The sequence below is a fragment of the Seriola aureovittata genome, chromosome 7 (assembly GCF_021018895.1).
Source record: "Seriola aureovittata isolate HTS-2021-v1 ecotype China chromosome 7, ASM2101889v1, whole genome shotgun sequence".
In the NCBI taxonomy this organism is placed as follows: Eukaryota; Metazoa; Chordata; class Actinopteri; order Carangiformes; family Carangidae; genus Seriola; species Seriola aureovittata.
Window position 1 is genome coordinate 20,411,854 of NC_079370.1, and position 20,527 is coordinate 20,432,380.

At 40.0% G+C, this 20,527-nt stretch overlaps 1 long non-coding RNA gene across 1 annotated transcript in view; it reads left to right on the forward strand.

The window, feature by feature from the left end:
* The window catches only part of LOC130172794 (uncharacterized), a 64,075-nt gene that overhangs the window by 8,741 nt on the left and 34,807 nt on the right, over positions 1-20,527 (forward strand). The window contains exon 2 of the long non-coding RNA XR_008828332.1: positions 18,275-18,401. This is a non-coding gene — a long non-coding RNA (uncharacterized LOC130172794). The remainder of the gene's footprint in view (positions 1-18,274; positions 18,402-20,527) is intronic.

Here is a 20,527-nt window from a genome sequence, read left to right on the forward strand (position 1 = left end):
TAAACTGATAAACATATAGCTTGATAAATATTTAGCTGGACACTGACTACCACAGTGCGGTCTGCACTTGACCCTGCTCCTGACCTGTCCTGCGAGCTAAAAGAGATTTACTTCACAGGGAGCTATCATTGGCCCAACCCAGTATTAGCAAAGTGCTATGTTAGAGTGTGCTGTGAGGTTGAGTGGTGGGCTACTGGCTGGTTAGTTTCCTATCTGTAGATATGCCTGTCATCATACGGGCCCAAGTGGTTGCCCCTGGCTAAGATATGGACCAATAGTGAACTCTGATAACACTACTGCTAAATGTGTGTGTGTGTGTGTGTGTGTGTGTGTGTGTGTGTGTGTGTGTCTGTGTGTGTGTGGTACAACAGATAAGAGAGAAAGTGTGTGTACGTACCTGTGTATCTGGAGAGGATGGCTCACTGTGTGTGTGTGTGCGTGTGTGTGTGTGCGTGTGTGTGTGTTTAATAGTCTGCTTAGTGTTTCATGGTGGTAAATCGTTCGTTCTGTCTCATCTCACACACCGCTGGACAGCAGAGTCTGCACTACCCTGATAACACACACATGCACGCAAACACCACATCACATACAAGCACACGCTTTCCCTCACACTCTCTTAGACACACACACACACACACACGGACATACACACACTTGCACCAAGGCTACACACAGCCCCTCTCTCCCACCTTGACTTTACAGTCCAGTAAATACTGCAGCCTGTAGAGTATCAGCCAGTCTATTTGTCTGTCTGTCTGTTTACTGCCCTGCATGTCTATCCCCTGCTGCCAAGGTCAGTATTGTTGGGAAAAGCCTCTATATCTATGAGCCAGTGAAGCCCTGTGCTGCAATGGGGTTGGGGTTATGCACATATAATGTAAAGGCTAAAACATGGCTGACCTACTTTATTCCTGCTAAGACTGTTATTTTCTTTACCTGGCATTCTGTACATTTAGCAAAAAGACAAAAAAACATCAACACATAATGGAAATATATCTCTATCACACTTCTTAAATTCACCATCACAAAGTACTTTACACAAACATACAGAGATAAAATAAACAACTGAAACCAGTAAAACAGTTAGAGGATAAAAATCTATACAAAATAAGACGTCAAGCTTAACATTGTTGATAGCCAATAAAGTCAGTCAATCAGTCAATAAAAATGAGTTGAAGTGAGGATCATGTACCTGGAGCAGGAAGAGGAGAGACCAGCTCTGAAATACAAACTGGCCATGAAGAACCAGCTGTTAAAAAAATAATCATGGATATATTTTTTACACAATAAAAACAAAATTGGACAAGTTTGCTCATATGTCTGTCAAAATTTAGGTTTGATATTACAAATGGCACGAAGACACAGATTGAGATTTACATCAACTATCCTGGTGTAAATAGAGCAACAGCAGAGCTGTCTATTTGGTGTTGTGCTCTTAAAAAAGGAAACTTTTCCTTTAGAAAGAAATGTTATAGAATCATAGGGAAGGTCCATATGGTCCTGGGTAAGATCTTTACTGAAATACTTTATCCAAATGGATAAAGACATAGTAATGGAAATATAAGGGCATGGGAAGAGAAGAAAGGAAGAAACAAAGAAAGAACAATAGGGGAGTGGGGACAGGGATAGATAAGGGAAGAGGGAGATGGGAGGAATGTTAAGAGAGGTGGAGATGACAACGGCTGGAAGGAGAAAATGGAGGCAGGAGCTGATGAGAGAGGGAGCGATACGTGAGCAGTGGAGGAAGAGAGAGCAATCAAATCTTTCCAACAGAGGTTGTTAAGCTTCTGAACTCACATAGAGTAGTAATAGATGGGAATGAAGCGTGTGTGTGAGAGAGAGAGAGACAGAGAGCGAGAGTGGTGTATGTATAATGGAAGGTTAATACTGCTTGCTCTTAATAGTAATTTTGGCCTGTCACTCTTCTAAAGGCCATCGCTGTGGGCCATCAGCCAGCCGTACACAACCACCAGCACACTGCAAATGTCACCATTATTGCAGTGGGCTGTGCATGACCGTGTATGTGTGTGTGTTGAATTACTATCCTGTTTTCTTCCAAATCAGACCTATTTTCTTGTTGTTTTTCCGCATGTCTTTCTGTCTTTCTCTTTGTCCTTAACATTCACGTTCTCCTCCTCCTCTCTCTCTGTATTGACGAGTCAGGCTGTAAATATTTACATGTACTGAAACCCCATCGATCTATCTGTCCATTTCTGTCTCACACTGACAGCGATCAGTTACGCTCCCAGCTCTCTCTGTAATTGGCTCTTTTTTTTTTCCAGCCATTGTTCATTATTTATGTTATCTGTGTCTCCAAGAACCATAGCACCACTTTTAACATTTCTTTTAAGTAACTGACAGCCAACATTGTCTCTCATGTGTAGAAAATGTTTTATCACCATGGGGCTGAGCGAAACCATTGATAATGCATGGGAACATGCTTGTCAGAGGAGAATTCTGTTTTTCCCTCTGGAAAAACATTGTTGTTTTAGGGTATTTTTGGAAGCCTGTAGTTTCTGCAGAAAATGTATGTTACAGAGCTGTTTTAGATGTCTCTCTTCCTACTAGAAATATATATTTTTGGCATTTGATGAGGCATTTTCTGTCATCTAGTACCAGATAATAAGAATATTCACATGGTAGACTTCAGTCTGGAGGTTTTGTTCCTTCTAGCCCACTTGATTTTGTTCCATTTATCATTCATCACAGAGCCTTGCCATGTGTCACGAACCTTGAACACACAAATAAAACATTTAACAGTGTGTATGGGTCTTACTTTGACTGTGTGTTGCAAGGTCTGTGGGTCTTCATAAAAGAAGTCGTCTTTGAGGCTTTCTTGAGGCTCAGCTGAACCATTATATTTTATTTGTTTGTATTCACGACACTCCCACATAAATGGCATGATATACCATATCGTCTGACCTTTAGCTCAAAGCTTTTAATTAAAATAGTAACAAGTTTGTAAAGACCAGCAACAAGTGTCTTATACAATATGTTCCTTCAGTGTCAATCAGTGTTTATAGAAGATTTCATTTCCACAGACAGTTGGGAAATGAGTTTAATGAGTCAACATGTATTCAGTTTAGACAACAGTGAAAAGTATAAAGCTAACGAGGACCTGATCACTTATTTGGTGCATTATAGTGAATCAGTTAATTGGTTAGAGTACAATCAGTGGATGCAGTTATTTTATTGCTGTTTTAAGAAAAACATCCAGGTTGATGTTTCTTCAGGTCAACAGCATCAGGCATCACTATCTATAAAAATATATTAAATCTGACCTCGTCATATCATCTGCTATGGTTTTTAAGCATTAGTTGTGTTTATTGTTGTAACCATGACAATGAAGGCCCTCAAGATTTAAGGAAGTACTTTTAACCCAAACCAGTAGTTCTTGTACCTAAACCTTGACTGTTCCACAACCTTAACTGCATGTTTATTATTATTACCATGACAACAAAGGTCCGAAGTGCCTGCTGCTGGTGCACTCCTATGGGTAGTGTCAGAGGGTAGATACCAACAACCTATATGGTTGTCTAGGTTGGAGGACTTGTTTGGAGGAAGTAATGAAGATGAAGAAAAAGGATGGTCTCAACAGCAATAAAGTCAAGTAGAATGTGCACACTGTTTTTTGCTCTCACCATTTATTTTATTGATATGGGAGCAAACCGCAGTGTGTGGACTCTATACACTGTATTTTCTGCTTGGTCCACAACTTGTGTAGGAGTGTGTTTGTATGTGCATACCTTCCTCCTTTAATGGCTTGTTTGTTAAACCACTATGTCAAGTACATTGCCTATTTGTGTTTTATTCAGGGAGGCCGCTGAACTGTTTATAAATAACTATAAAGAATGCTCCAATAAAAACACTCCAATGAAAAGCACGCAATGTGGAACCTTTACATGTCTCCTGGCTCCCATGTCTCTGCTGACAACTTTAAAGTTTGCAGTTTATGTTATTAAATAGTCATGAAAGCTGCGGCTTTTAAAAGCCAAAGGAATGCATGCAGGTTATGCAGCCTGATGTGTTGTGTGGCGTGCGGGGTAATGTTTCCTGACAATGACTCTCTATAGACTTAGACAGCTTCCAACCCGCTGAATAGGAATTAGACTCCATTCACCACCACACCCAAAAGGTCTGACCCCTGTGTGTGTGTGTGTGTGTGTGTGTGTGTGTGTGTGTGTGTGTGTGTGTGTGTGTGTGTGTGTGTGTGTGTGTGTGTGTGTGAAGGACTGGTGGTCACATTGCACAGAGGGCAGAGTATTGTATTGTCCTCTGGGAGATCAATGACATTCCCCTCCTTTGAGTCCACAGATTATCTGTCTGTCAGCCTGCCTGTCTGAAAGTCTGTCTGTCTCTCTGCCAGCTGAGCTTTCTCTCTTCTACACCAGTCCTCTGTCCCTCATTCTGTTTTTTCTGTTTTTCCTGCTCTTCCAGTTGCAGTATTTGTCTTCCTGTGTGCCTCACTTACAACATGCTTGTACTTTCAGACCACTTGCTGATTTCATAAGAATTTAAAAGTTGAACAAGGCAAACCTCAAAGACAACTTTTACATGTTACGTTGAAAAAATAGTTGAATGGATGTAATATGTTTACAGGCCGTGGGCACTATTGTATCTGAATGTGTAAATGCTGGCCTGCTGACAGGTGCTTCTGTTTGATTTTTATTGTGTCTGAATTAAAGGTGCTCCATCTAACATTGGCCAAGTTGCACAGTGGTGCAAGTTTCCCCTTGTGACTCTATGATAATGAAAAAAACAGACAAACCTGGCTTCACCTCGATCGAATATATCCATTTAAAGTCAGACAGGACTAAACCTACATCTACCATTTTACAGGGCAAAGAATCATGGGTGAGAGAGATCTAAAGTGATTATTTTGGCTTTATTTCCTTCTGAGATGTTACGTTTTTGCTGGCAGAGGCTCAGTGAGTGATGGTAAAAGTTACTGACATGGGTGCTAAAAGACAGAAGAATGGTTACGACCCCTGCCTCTACAACCACATGTGTTCTCTTTCTGCCCTGAGGATCAAATCCCTCTTGCCCACCCCCTCTTCTCTCTTTCTGTCTAAGTAAAGAACAAAAATACTAATAACAACAAGATAACCCAAGATAACCCTTTAAAAAAAAAAAAAACAACAAAAAAAACAGGCAGACAAGATGTTGGGAGGTATTTATGTTTTTCACATTCTGAATTGAAATGTAATTAACATATATGAACATATAGTTGATAAAGGTATTTTGCAATAAGTCTGAACATGCACTCCATCAAAGTAATACACAGTACATACTAACACATTGCACAATAATCCAGTTTACTTGGATGAACCAAGGCCAAGATCCTCACTTCTTTTTCTGATACACAAGCAGCCGTCAGTCACTTTTAATGTGCGTCTGTGTGTATTGGGTGTGCGTGTGAATGTGTATCTTTGTCTTTACAGAGGCACCTGATTTATTTCAAGCAGCAGCCGTTAATAAAAAGATCCTCTGGCTGATGATGGTATAGACCGGTAGAAGTCTGTAGGAGACTGTGAAAATACTCAGTGGGCTGCAACTGCTGCAAAGAAACATTCATCTAATTTCCATGTAATTAACAGTGACATCCCCTGCTTTTGATGGAAGTACCGCAGGCAACACACTTACTCGAAAATTGTTTGTATAGTTCGTGGCCTCTCCCTACATTTGAAGGCGGGTGTACGACCAACGTGAAAGAAACATGGCAATATCTTTGGTCCTGGCTCCAAAATCATGGTCCACGTTGCACTGTAAAAGAAGTTCAAAGGTGGCCATCGTCATGGTCTTGTGACTAAAGATAGCCTGGGACTACTATGACCGATGACCACTAACCAACCAATAGGAATACAGCATGAAATGACAGCTGTATAGCCTATGTTTATGCACGCTAAAAAATACTGCCTCTTGTACCTAGCCGTGACAGTGTCCACGTTCTCCTCCACCTTCTACCACTATTACAAGGGCTCAGTTCTCACTTTCATTGTTTACCAGTCTACCACAGATGGATGGATGACACACACTGATGATGTCTTATTTTTACATATTGACTTGTGTCTTCACCCACGACTCAGGCGTTATCATCACACAGTCTGCATACATCTACCTTGATGTCGTACCCGAGTTTATTAGATCTATGTCAGAGTGTCGTCTGCTATAAACTTATTGATTGGTGAAATCTCACAATCAAACAACAGGGGCTTTTAGACAAACTGGAGATTAACTGAAAATTGAGAGCAGTTTAAATTGGGTTAAGAGCTGATTTCATCTCTAGTGTTCTTGGAAAAACATCCTCACCTTTCGGTAATGAAGGAGTGGGTCTGTCTTTTTATAAAGGTCATTTCATGGTGTCTCTTCATTAATAGACACCACTGTGAAAAAAAACAGGAGAAAGACAAGGCAAGAGGTTGGATAATAGTGGATGAGATGAAACATGAGGTGCTCAAATAGATGTTGATTTTCAATGATGTTTTGCCATGAAATCATCATGTGTGACTGGACAAGTGGAACAGCAATTGTAGTAAATAATTACTTACTGCATTTTGACGGCTCCAGATGTATTTACCACTGTGAACATAAGTATCACATTAGTAAGGACATGCACAAACCAGGACAATGCTGTGTGATGGTTGTACAGACTTCTCAGTGTTGGGGGTGATTCACCTTAGTGGTGAAGTTTTTGTTTTCTGTTCATGGTCCTGATAAAAGATACAAATAGCTAAGTAAACTATTATCATTTAAACAGCATTTGGCAGTATCAGGTAGTTCATATTATTATTATTATTGTTATTATTATATTCAGAGCTTATTAGAGCAAATATTCTTTACCTGCTAGCTGCTATTTTCATTTACAAGTGCAGGAATATATCTTGTCCTGAACCTTGGATTACTAGTCAGCCGAGCAGCTGTCACGAGTGGAAAAGAACAAATATCAAAACGATCTGGCTTTGTCAGGATTGGTCATTTTAGATGCTGTTTTCAGAACAAGGTTGTTCACGTTGTAAAGATGAATGGGCAAAATGGCCGCTCTCACAGAATCTTGGAGGCTAAAAGCAGACAGTTTTCTTCCCTTTTAAAAATGCAAAATGATAATTTCTAAAATATTTTGATCACAAGAATAGATTTCTGTTGGACTTTAAAGAAAAGTGAGTGGTGATATTTGATGAATTGATCCAACTAACAAGTGATGGAATATGAATATGAATATCGAAAGCCTGATAAAACTTATTCCTCTGTGTCATAGACCTTCACTATAGTTTAAAAACTATTCAATATTAAGCCAAACTGTCTTGCCACCATAAATATTCACTATAACCACCAAATATGCAGCTGAAATTGTTTCTAACAAATGCAAACAAACAACAAAGTTGTTGAGTAATATTTGCTACAAACTCCAGCTGTTTAATAAAAAAATTTAGTCTTTTTTGAAAATAAAATCATATATTTGTGACCTGTATTCAAATATTTACATCTCCAGTATGAAAAACTGGGCTCAGGATTTTGTTTTATTAATGGGTTTTGTTGATAATAAGATAAATACAGAATATGTCCAGAATTATTCTTTAAGGTGTTGCTTGTGTGGCAGTTTATTCTGTTGATGTTATTGTGTGTGTGTGTGTGTGTGTGTGTGTGTGTGTGTGTGTGTGTGAGTGTGTGTGAGTGTGAGAAAGGGTCTAAAGTGAGAGAAAAGGAAGGATGGAGGGATGTAGGCTGAAATGCGGAGGTGAGCGAAAAAGATGGAGAATGAAATTGAGGAGAAGACGAGAAGGAGGAGAAGGAGGAAGGAGAGAAGGCATCTCCACAGCTGATGCTACTCTCAGCCAGAGGGTTCCAGAAAAACACACAAAGTAGCCTTCACCATGCACATGTGCACAGATACACTGATATACACACACGTACATATTAGCCTGTTTTTCACACAAACACACATATAAGCACACAAACACACGCAGGTGGGACCAAGGAGTGTAGTGTGCCAATTTGTTGTGCCCCTGGTCCCCTCTCAGGAGACACACAGACAGGCATCCAGCCATGCCAAGACTGGCACCCGTCCCACTAACACACACACACACACACACACACACACACACATATATACTGTGGCTGCAGGCACTGCAGTATCAGAGTTGTGTGTGTGTGTGTGTGTGTGTGTTTGCCTCCACTTTTCTCCATTTCCATAGACCACAAGAGACAAATGCTGAAGAATTGGGAGCATGTGAAAGACACCGCAGCCATTTTCACACATGGAAGCTGGAACATCGCACACTTGAAATATCTGTGTATGGTTGTGGTTCACACTTAAGTTTCTCATCCCATCCATTTGGCCTCTTTTCACACATACATGCTGTGGATATAGTAGATTTCTCTCCTCCTGTCCGCGGTGGCAGCACTGCCGGAGAGCAGCAGTGAGTTGGATAATAATGACATGCAGGAGGAAGATTGTCTCAGTACTGTCACATGTTGCCTCAGGGATGAATTTTAGAAATCATTTAGCATTTGAATGACTGTTTATCTCCATGCCTTCGTCAGCTTTGAGAGGAGGCTCATCCTCATTTCAGTAAATGGGCACTGAGACAGAAAACAGCCCTGCATTAGAAAAACGATGCTGATCTTCTGGTTAAATGGTAAAAATATGGCATTCACATCACAGAGTAATCGACCAGAAATGTGTGCTTATTATTTTGATTCTGCAGCACTTGACAGAGCTTCGGTAGATTAACACACAGCTGGCAGATCATTTCTCCATGTTCCAACCACTGGTTCAGCTCCATACTTTGAAAAACATCATCATTTTCTTGTTGGGGACACTCCAACCTCTGAAGGATGTAGTTTGCTGACCCAACAAGACAGTTCTTTTTTCGCTGCTCACATCTAATTTCTAAAACAAAAACCATGAGTCCTGCTATTCTGGTCTGTTCTTTCTCAGTGCGCTCTTTGCTGCTAATGTCATTGTCACTGTCCTCTGGGCCAATTATGCGGCGTGTATTGTCTGATTGGACTGCATATTGTTTCAGCAATCAGTGCCTCTGTGTGGCTGTATGTGTAAGGGATTGTGTCTATGCGGGTAAGTGTGTATGTGTCTTAATTCATTATCTGATGTGATAAGTATCTTTGCAGAGGAGGGTGGAGAGGATAGCATAAATTGAAAGATAAAACAGAAAGAAAGAAAGGCCTGACTTCTGTCTTTCTGTCTTTTCAGGGGCCCAGTCTGGCTCTAATCAGAGAGACGCAGGGCCGACTGCACTCAATTATTCACTCATTAGTCAGCAAACAGGAGAGGCCACAGAAAGCTGTGTACCCTGCATGCTACTGTTCACACAGTACATCCCTCTCTTTGTCTTTTCATCGGTCTGTCACTTTTTAGACATCCACTGCACTTGTTACATTTTCTAGCTTTAGTTTCCAAAGCTTTACCTTAGTTCAGGAGCCTCAGTGGTTTTACATGTCAAAACTGTAATGGATATTTGATGACACTGTAATCTGTAAAAAACAAACAGTGTTGTTTTTCTGTGCTTTTGTTTGTTCATTTGTTTTGTTTTTGTTTTTGCTCTGACACCATCACAACTCTTCAAGGAAATATAGCAAGACAGTGCTGCCCTCAGCAAGAACAGGATTGGCAACTCAGATAAAATCAATGTCTATAACACAGTGGGCTGAAAGGCAGCAAAGGAAAAATACTGTTGGTCATAATCGTTGGATAAATTGCCCGGTCTGCTTTGGCACCAAATGTTGTCTGGGTGCCATAGCCTTGACTTATTCTGCCCGTGGAGATAGTTGCTATTAAGTTGGCACTCCTTATGAGCCTGTCACTCATTTCACTGGCATGGTTTACTGAACCCCACAGAAATCAAATTCAGTGGATAGATGGACAGAAAGGAATGTGTGCTGAGCTCTCCGCAGCTCGGCCTGTTGAACTGTGGGCCTGCAAAATGTGTCAGTGCTCTGATTCTGTTATTTATTTATTTATTAACTGCTGAACCCAGAGATATATTCAGAGGCCCAGAGAAACAGAAAACAAAACCAAGAGCCACAGACTTCTTTGCTTTTTGAGTTTTTACTTTATGAACTTAGAGAATGTTAACACCAAGATGGATGTATTTAAATCTGTCCACACTAGCAGTCTCAGGTTTTCACTGTAAAGATCCTCGTCCACACAGACATGTCAGAGTAATAAAAGAATGGTTACAACCCTCTCTTTTGATCGGCATTGCACATTAGAGCAGTCGTCTAGGACGAGTAGGAGAGATGCAGCCCATAAAAGGCCTTCTATGTTTTACAGCAACTTTGTCATAAGACGTGTTATCCAGCAAAACCTGAAGTTAAAAGTGTCTTTGTTGAAAGGACCTTTGTTGTATCTCTCGCACTCTCGTTCCCTGTCATCTCTTTACCGGTGCTTTCCAATAAAGGTTACTTCACTTGTCCTGGCTATGGCAAAGTTTTGCGAATATAAAACCTTCATGGAACAGTGTAACAGAGGTCTCTTTTATAATGGTGGTCTATGAGTAACATGCTTGTTGGTCTGGAGGGGATTTTTTAGCACAGTTAGTCACAGGTGGATATTGGTAGCAGGGCTGACTGGTCATATCCAGTTCTCTTAAAACGTCCATGAGTTGTTCACGTGAAGAGAGATGGAATTTTTATAATTTTATAACTGCAGCTCACTGACTGCACCTTTTACTTTACAGCCATTTATAAGCTGACACTGTTTTTTTCAGTCGGTGATGGGAGGTATCAGGAGGAGTGTTTGGAAAACCAGTTGTACAGGTTTTGTTTAAGATTTTTTTTTTAGATTCAGCATTTAGTTTTGCACTTAAGGAGGGTGACATTTTGATTAACTATTCATAATATACTTTTACAGTGCTTATAAATGTAAAAAAAAAAAAAGAAAGGAAATGAAGGTGTGTATGGCTGTTTTCTTATGCCACATGTTGTTGAATGAATGAACTGTGCTCCTTTATGAATTATCATTACTGCTCATGTAAACTCACCTGAGTGATCCACCTTAGTGCGGTCTCAATGACATCATGAATTAATATCAGCTCTCCCCGTCGAGACTCACACACTCGCCGTCTTTGTCTCTCCATCCAGCGCTCTCTCTCTCCCCTCTGCTCACTCCCTCTGTCTCTTGCCCCTTCTTTCTTTTGCATTCGCCTGCACAACACCCTTACAACAGAGCTGTCAGCAAGGTGTGTTTCTGTTTCTGTGTGTGTGTGGGTGTGTGTGCGTGTGTGTGTTAATGAAACCGACAAATCTACTCTTGCTGCCCCTCCCACTCCGAAACCAGACCTGACAAACAAATGAAATATGCATGCTCAGCAAATGCGTTTCATATTCTCCTGGCAGTGGCCTTCTGCAGAAGCTTCAGAAAAGTACACTTTAAGACTGACAAACAGCTTTTCACACTGTATCCTGCAGTGTTTCCAGCCTTTGTCATTTCAGTTTCCGGAGACACATAAAAAGTCAAAGGATAGTCATAGATATCAATGCACTACCATTAGAATGAAAGTGAATCCAATAGGACACTTTTATATTATTTTTGGAATTTTATGGGTCAGAGCCTGAGCTCAAAAATGTTGTCAAGACCCACAGTTGACAGGTCCACGATCAGATGTCACTGGTTGTACTGTAGCTGTTAAACAAGTCCAGTCCAAAACTGACAGCTACTTTCACTGACAACGCACTTTTCTACTTCTGCCAGACACATGCCAAATATTACAAACTTCTCCACAGTTCAGCTGGGTTGTTGTTTTTTACCCATGGCGTATCCTTGTCAAGTTTGTAGGCTTTCAGCTGATTATCCAGATGTAGGGTATGGGAAGAGTTATTTGAAAAAAAAGATTGAATGTAGTCATACTATTGTCTACACTTATTTGCAAATAGCATTTTAAAGAACATTTATCTCTCAGAGAGAAAAGGCAGGAGAGCGGGGTCAAGTCTGCACAGAGGATGTTTGGGAGAAATTAATAATATCTAAGTACTCACATTCACACACAGCATAACACACACATTTTCCCAATATTGTATAGATCACGATAGATGTCATTGCTTAACCAATATTTAATAAATACGTCGAGTGATCTATTATGAAAGAGCTTCTGTCCGAAGTATTCCAAACAAACACACACACACACACACACACATATGCACCACACACACACTCGTGCACACAGTGAGAACCCCTGTCTGTATCCAAACACACACTTTCTCCCCTCAGCTATGCACTGTCAAACACCTGTGTGTGTGTGTGTGTGTGTGTGTGTGTGTGTGTGTGTGTGTGTGTGTGTGTGGAGGGAATGCGGAGGTCATGTCTAGCCCCACGGCAGTTCATTAAAATGCATGTGTATGGGGGAATGTGCGTGTGTGTGTGTATGTGTGTGTGTTACTACTCTGTTCACATAACTGTTTACATAATTGATGAATATGATAATGACACAAGCTGGCACTGTGCTCATGTGGGCATTTGTGTGCACGCTCCTGTGTGTGTGTGTGTGTGTGTGTGTGTATTTGTGCTGGATGTTCATAGCTAAGGCAGAGGATGCCCCAATAGCATCACATGCCCATCATCTTTGCACTGACAGTTTGACCACTGACAGCACTTTGTTCTGCTGGCAGACAGACAGGGAGACAGACCGACAGACAGACAGACATGCTGACAGCATATGGCGCAAGACAGGAGACCTGTGGACCCATGTGGTCGTTAGAAAAACACATTCCTCTCTCTCTTTCACTCTCTTTCTCTTTCTCTCTCACTCTCTCTCTCTCGCTCTCCTCTTCCCCTTGGCATATGTTGTGTGTGGTTGGCTGTGCGCCACATGCCGATCCGATGCCCTCGGCACTGCCGGGGCTCTGTGCCACCTGTGCCACTCTCTCCCACAGCAGCCCCCCAGCTCCCCATACACACACACACACACGCACGCCCAAACACTAGCTCTCAGTTTGCACCTGTGTCTGTGGGAGAGAAACTCAGACAAGAGAAACACAGACATCATATTGTCCTCTTGGTGAGTTCAGCGACCTATCTGATGGATTTTTTGACACAAGGTTGTCTTAAAAGATCTCAGATAGGCCAGGTTCACTGTTGAACACTTTTATCTTTTCATATTATGTATAAAGTTGACAAAGACATGGAAATTCTTTATAAAATAATGTAAGAAAAGTGCACTGTTCAAGACTATAATATTTCTTATACTGGATAGCAGCAGTTCCTGCTCTGCAGTTAAAGAATTTATCCATGTTTATCTTCAATTATAAAAAAAGAAAATGGTTCCAGATTAAATTTGTAAAAATACAACAAGCTTGGTTTCCCTTCTTCTAGTGTGACTACAAATCGAAAAACAAAAATTGTTTTTTTCCCCCTGTGTTCTTTTGACTCTGTTATTGGAAGGAAATTAGTTCTGAGGACTTAAACTCCAGGTGAAAATTTAAACTGATCTTTTAAAAATTCTGCTGCTTTTTAGATAAATGTTATAAATAGTATTATTTTCTTCTCTGGACCAGCATCTTTAAGTAAGTCAAATGAAGCCTAAATGAACCGAGACCTTGTGTTGTAGCTGAACTGTGCATTCTCCACTCAACAGCTAACAGGCAGTGTGATATGTAGCTATGTGATATGTGGCTGTAGTGCATAGTAATATACTAGCATACAAAAAAGGTCGACCCAAATTAGCAAGAGGCCCTGTGGTTAAATTAATCAGTGTTAAGAAAACCTAGTTTTGTTGTGTATAATGCTGCACGCGTAGTTGTAGCTTGATTTGTGTTTGTTTTACATCTCTCGCCCAAGGATTTGATATTACTATATTACTAGTATGGAGCTCATTCCACTTTCTTTTTAAATAATATTAACTATCCGTCTGTCTCCAGGAACTGGCAGCTTTGTACTTCACACAGTCACCAAAGTCTTTGGAAGGATTTCCCATCGTCTGCAGCTTTAACATATTAGCATTCTTCATTCAATGGACAAATAAAAATAGCAGAATTCCAGTGTTTTACAACCCTGTGGGTCTTTTGCTGTAGCCATATATTGTAACAATGTGTATGTTGTTTCATGTGTAACTGCATGAATTGTGCGAATGTGTGCTTGTCTTTTTAGTCCAGGGATAAGTCCAGTAAAGCTCACTCTATAAAGCTGCCTTATTAAAAAAAAAATAATTAAAAAAAAATCAAATAAATACATTTCCATTTCTAATATCTAATCGCTTCATCAGGTCTATTAACATGTTTATTTTATCATGACCATGATTCTAACACAAAATAGAATCTGGCGGCAGAGGGGATTGTGAACACCAGCGGGCCCAGACTTTCAGGGTGGATTGTCCCTTGAGTTGTGTCAGTCCAGATGTGCTGCCAACAGCACAGTGAGAGAGTACAGTCAGATTATCAGGGATTTAGCGCACACACATCTACACACTTACACACAAACATACATATATCGAGACACACTGGCAAATACACACATAGTAGTACAGCACTGGGATGATTATGATGCTGTGTCTTTCAAGGCCATGATTTTTCACTCATATCATACAGAATATGTCTTGTGGTCATACATTTTATCTGGTGCTTTTTACTGAATAAACATCCAGCTTGGAAATGCAGTTTGTTTAGGAACGAGGACAACATGAGAAAGATCTATATAGATATTTGAGTGTGCGTATTTGTGTGGGTTTGTGGGTGTGTGTGTGTGTGTGTGTCGGACAAAGAGAAAGAGAAAGAAAGGGAAAGATGAAGAGATAAAGCAACAGAGCTGCAGGTTGCGTGCAAACTGGCCAGCTAAACAGAACGAGGAACAAAAAGACTGTTATCTTTTGGCACTGCGGTCTGTCAGACACACATTCACATGTACGCAGAATAACTGCAGGCTACACCTTTGTTCAATCACTGTGTTGTGGAGCAAACTCTGGTGGGCCCACATACAGTGTCACGCAGCATTCATGTAGTCGGTATTCAGCGCAAACATGATTCATCTGTTGAGCCTCAAGCAGCTACACACTGTTAGAGACACACAGAACACGGCTATCATCATCTGCCTCATCTTCATTGTCGTCCACTGACTGATAAAGGTCTGAACTGCCATTTTGTCATCATCTGTCAACCCCCCCACTCCCCCACCCCTCCAGTAAGTGTTCCAGATAAATCCAAACTAATCCCCAAATTCTCAGGTCAGCTACCACAGCTGACTCGTATACACAGACACACATTCCCAGCCAGGTTAGCTAGCTAGGCAGGAAGTAGCACACCTGACCCCACGCCGCTGTTTCCCAGGCCCTTAAATGCCAAGACTAAAGGTTACCTCTTTACATGCGCTTGACCCCACACACACACACACACACACACACACACACACACACACACACACACACACACACACACACACACACACACACACACACACACACACACACACACACACACACACACACACACACATTTTTTTCCCTCTCGGATTCAGTCAGAATCTAACAAACCGATTTGGCTAGGCTGGCACTACCACACCTGACACACTCGAGCACACTCAGGTGTCCCTGCGATAGTCTCAGTTGGCTGTAGGATTCTGTGGAGAGTTAATTGGATCAGCTGTTAGGTGAGGAGTCTGCATGTAAGATGGACACAAGCCAATACACTGAGTGAGGGCTGAATAAAAAATTAGGTTGTTGAGAGATAAACAAGTTAATAAGAGAAGCACAATGCAACGGTCATACACACTAAATTAATTATGGAGGCACTGTTGCTAACTTGACTGATTTGTTGCTGCAACCAAAGTTTGGAGAGAGACGTAGTTAAAAAAGAAAAAAAAAAAGAAGCACAACTGGGGTCAATTTCGAGTGTTGGAAATATATTTATGTTGCTTTTTTCACAAATTGATTTGACTGATGCCAAATAACACTACTTGCTTACTGTCTAGAAAATACAAAACCAAATGTTAAGTGGGATACAATAGCCTCCTTCTGTGGATCAGCATCAGCTTCTCTGTCACTGCATCATCACCAAATAAGATTAGGTAACCAAACTACCACCAACCAAGTAAAATCAACCTCAAACCTGCACATTTATGCCCAAACACCAGAACCCCAATGTTATCTGCTGCTCCTATGTGCTTATTGCATAAATTAGACTTGTCAATAAAATGAATTAATTTAAATTTAAAAAAAAAAAAAAAGAGGATTTTATAGAGGAGAAGGTTCGGGATGATTCAGACATTTAACACACCAACCATGTTGTGAAACCATCAAAAAAAATCCTGGATGGTCTGATTTAAAAGATGGGTAAAAATACTGATTTGTAAATCAGCTATTTACAGATACCTTTTTCTCAGAGGCAAAGGAGTGATAGCTGGTATAATATAGTAGATTGTAATTACAGAGATGAGGTTCCAGCCTCTTTACAATTTATAGAGGAACATAGGTCTCAAGGGGTTAATGAAACATCCATTTGTTGCAACTTGAATTGAAGGATATTTAGCCATGAGGCCAACAGGTCAAACAGAATCGTATCATTTTGTGGGTCAGCTGTACATTAAATGTACTGAACTGTGGTGTGTCATTCCAGCTGCTGGAAAGCCGTAATTCATCTCAGTGGGGGTGAAAAACATTCAGAAGACATAATTTCAAGTGTTGTCAACATATGGCTCGCTCATTCTTTGTTGACTTACCTGCAATTACCTTGTGTAGAAATCCTCCATTTTTCTACTGATGCTTAATTTCACAGTTGCTTGTTCATATTTCTCATGCCCTCAGGCCGTACCGCATTTCCTTTTACACTTCATGTAATGGACAATAGAGAATTAGTCGGTTTAACCCTGATGTGTACATGAGTGTGTGTGTGTGTGTGTGTGTGTGTGTGTGTGTGTGTGTGTGTGTGTGTGTGTGTGTGTGTGTGTGTGTGTGTGTGTGTGTATTTGTTTGAATACAAACGTGCATGAAAGTACATGTAAAGCATGAATGCATGTTAGATTGTGAACATAGACAATGCACACTTTCAAGGCCCCAAAATCTGAAACATCTTATTTTTTTATTATTTACACTTGTGCGTTTCCTACATTTCAGAATGTCATCTATGAAAAATGTCTGTTGTGTAATGAAGCGTCTCCTCTGGTCTCATGATGTTGTTCCTCACATATTATTTTTCTTCTCTCTACAGTCTGATTTTTCTCATGTTGCCTTTAATTGTCCTTGTCAGCCCATCTCTGCAGCTGGGATTTATCAGCCAATTAGACAAGTGAAAAGGAAAAACATTACACTCATAAATAAGAAGCTGAAAGTCTTTTATAGTTGATCAATATAAAATAATAAAATAATAACATAACTTCATAGAGGGAGGGAGTAAACTTTATAGATGATATACATCTGTAGTATGCTCTAGGCTGCAAAGGCAATTGAAAAGAGGAAATAGAAAACACCTGCACTGCTACAAATGTCCATATTTCCAACAACATAAATCAATTTTTTTTAACAACCAGGAGCAAAAACGCTCCAGCAACAGCAATGGAGTCTAGATATATCATTGATGATATGGTCTTTATGATTAACATCAACTCATAATGCACCCAATAAACTGAAATATGAGTACATTATTGATCTCCTCTTAGTAATTCAACATTTGAGCATCACAGCAGCCAGGTTACACACGAATGATACTATATACTCTGTCTGAATATACAGTATATACACAGTATATACCTCTTGAGTGTATTTGAATATAGTGCCTGGTATTCTGTACAAGTCAAGTATATTCTTTAGGCTATGCCGTCTTAGGCTACTGATATGTCAACATGCTTAATTTGAATTGCACACAACTTTTGGGAATAAAATCTACAGTATACTGCAGTACTGTAGTACTATATTGTTTAACTATATAACAACCATAACGTAGTTACAGAGCAACACTGGAGTCTTTCTTCTGACTTCTTGAATTAAAGTCCAGTATTTACTTGCACTTTAGCTCAGTTGTTAGTTTGCTAGATGCTTAACTTAAACAATTCCCTTTTTACATTGGCTTTCTTCCATTTTTGCACAATGTAGCTTACAAATCATGGCTCTATCAAGAGAGCTGTTCCAAGATTGTGCCGCATTCATGTTAATGGCTTTTCTTTAGCACTCAAGTTCTGCAAGTAAAAGGTCTCAAGGTTTCTGATGCAGCTCTTTAAGCTTATTAAATTAAACTAAAGGTTCAGTTTGTGATATTAAACGGAGTAGTACCTTTTTCTCTCTTTCTTCTATGTAGATAAAGCTTTTTCATGTTTTTTGTTTGTGTTTTTCTAATGCAGGTTCAGACCATGGACACTATTCCCATGCTGTTACACTGGAGGGACTGACTACTAGCATCCCTCTCTCACTACAGGAAGTCATTGTGGTCAAAGTCATGAATCCATGTCAAAAAAGCTGAATAGAGAAGTAAGTTATTTTCTCTCTTTATTTTTAAATAATTTAGGTATTGTGTTTGAAAAACGTCAGCTTGTTAAGTTTGCAAGCTTGGTAAATGTAGCTTGTTCTCATGCCATGTTCGCATCATAAACAACAGTTTATGTCAACCTCCTGTTTATGATTTTGAGTTGGAGTCATGGGCAATTAATGAAAAAAAACACACTGGAAGATACATAAAAAACAATATTAACACAATTTTTTCAGCCGTTTTTAAAATGAGCTCTTCATTTTTGTCTGTTTTCACTTGTTAACAAATTGTGAGCTGCTAAAAAGGTAGCATAATAAACAGCTATTTTAAGCTTGGTTTCCCTTCTCCCAGTGTGACTACAAGGCTAACAACAAGGGGTAAACAACCAAAATATAATGCGTGCTCATGCCCAGTCAAGAATTATATGAAGTTTTCCTCCTCTTCCCGGAATGCAGCATTTGTCAGGTAATTGTCATTTTTTATAAACACAATAACTATCATTTTGTTGCTAATACGAGAGGTGACTCAAATGCTCATACCTGCCAGTTTGAGCCAACACATCAGACTCTTCTCATGCAACAGCTTGTTCGCAGAGGCAGAGAAACCACAGGTATGAGGGCTCATTTCAGTTAGGTGATACAGTCAGACATTCTTATGTGTCAGCATGAACAATACCAAAGACCCTGGGGCTGGAACAACAAAATGTACAGTCTAAATGTCTTCCATGAGGATGTCTTTTTCACCCAAGTTCCTGAATGGACCTCGGTACAGAAAACTGCAAACTGCATGTACCAGCAAGCATTTCACCTGGCTGTGTGGTGAGCATTTATGTAGAGATGAAATAATTTGTTCAGTTTTTACAATGTAGAGGAGGAGGGAGAGCCCCTGGAGGGAAGAGTCCAGACTGTAAAGACCAAAACCATAAAAGGAGAGGAAGGCGTTTGGGCAGAGCTTTTTAATGTTGTACCATATTTTAAGAAAATAAAAGACAGAGAGGGAGAGAGAGAGAGAGGGAGAGAGAGAGAGAGCTGTAACACAGAAAAAACAAATCATCTACACTTCAACTTGGAAAATGTGCTGAATCACGAAAAGATCAGTGCAGGTTTTGTTGTCAGTCACAAGCTGACTTCCATGGACACAAACAATACAAAGATATGTGTCTGGAATAAGTAAGTACAGTTTTTCTGAGGGAGCTGAAAAAAGTCTTACTCCACTCCTTCACATTTACCAGATTACATATCTCTCCCTCTCTGCTTTGATTTCCCTCTTTAATATTTCTATGCTATTTTACTGTTGTCAGTGGGAAGAACAAGCTCATGTATTTTTCATAAATTTTACCCTGACAATACATGTTTGTAAATGTGTGAGCTTTTAGCAACTAGCTGTCATGGTTAATATTCTTCTGTAACAGGGCAGTATCAGCCCAGGTGCTGCTTTTACCAGGCACTGAGCAAAAAAAACAACCCTGCATTAAAAAAAAAAAAGAAAAGAAAGAAAGTTATAACATTGGAAATCACTTTTTCATCTATTGATCCAATCACAGAGTAAACAATGTGGCATTCGGGTTACATAGTATTCTGCTATGAATGTGTCTTTGCACATATGATATGATGCACACAGCTTAGCCAGGCTCAGCTTTTTCATCAAACGTTCCCATACATCTTCTTCATACTTCTTGTTATTTCAGCCCAATTCCCACATTACACAGCAAACATATTAAATATTGTGCTCATAACCAGAGATGCTTCCACGGCACAAAAACAGCTATGTAATGTAAAATGTGACAGATACAGTTTATGAAAATAGAAATATAAAAAAATACAATCATGATTAGTAAAGTAATTAAATCATGACAGTGTCACATACTGCCTGTATTATGTCACATACTGTAACAGTAGGTGTCCGATAAGGCCCAGACTTATCATGACGTTCTTGTTGCTCACACATATTTCACACTGCACAGTGCTCGTTACCCTCTCAGCATGCCTTTCTGTCTGCTCATAAGGTATCTGTATGTTTGTTCTCTTCACAGTTACGACTTTCCTCTCTCCCTCTCCTTACAACATACCAGTGGAGTCAAAGTATCATAAAAACACCTCAGCTCAGACACACTAAAGTCACACACATG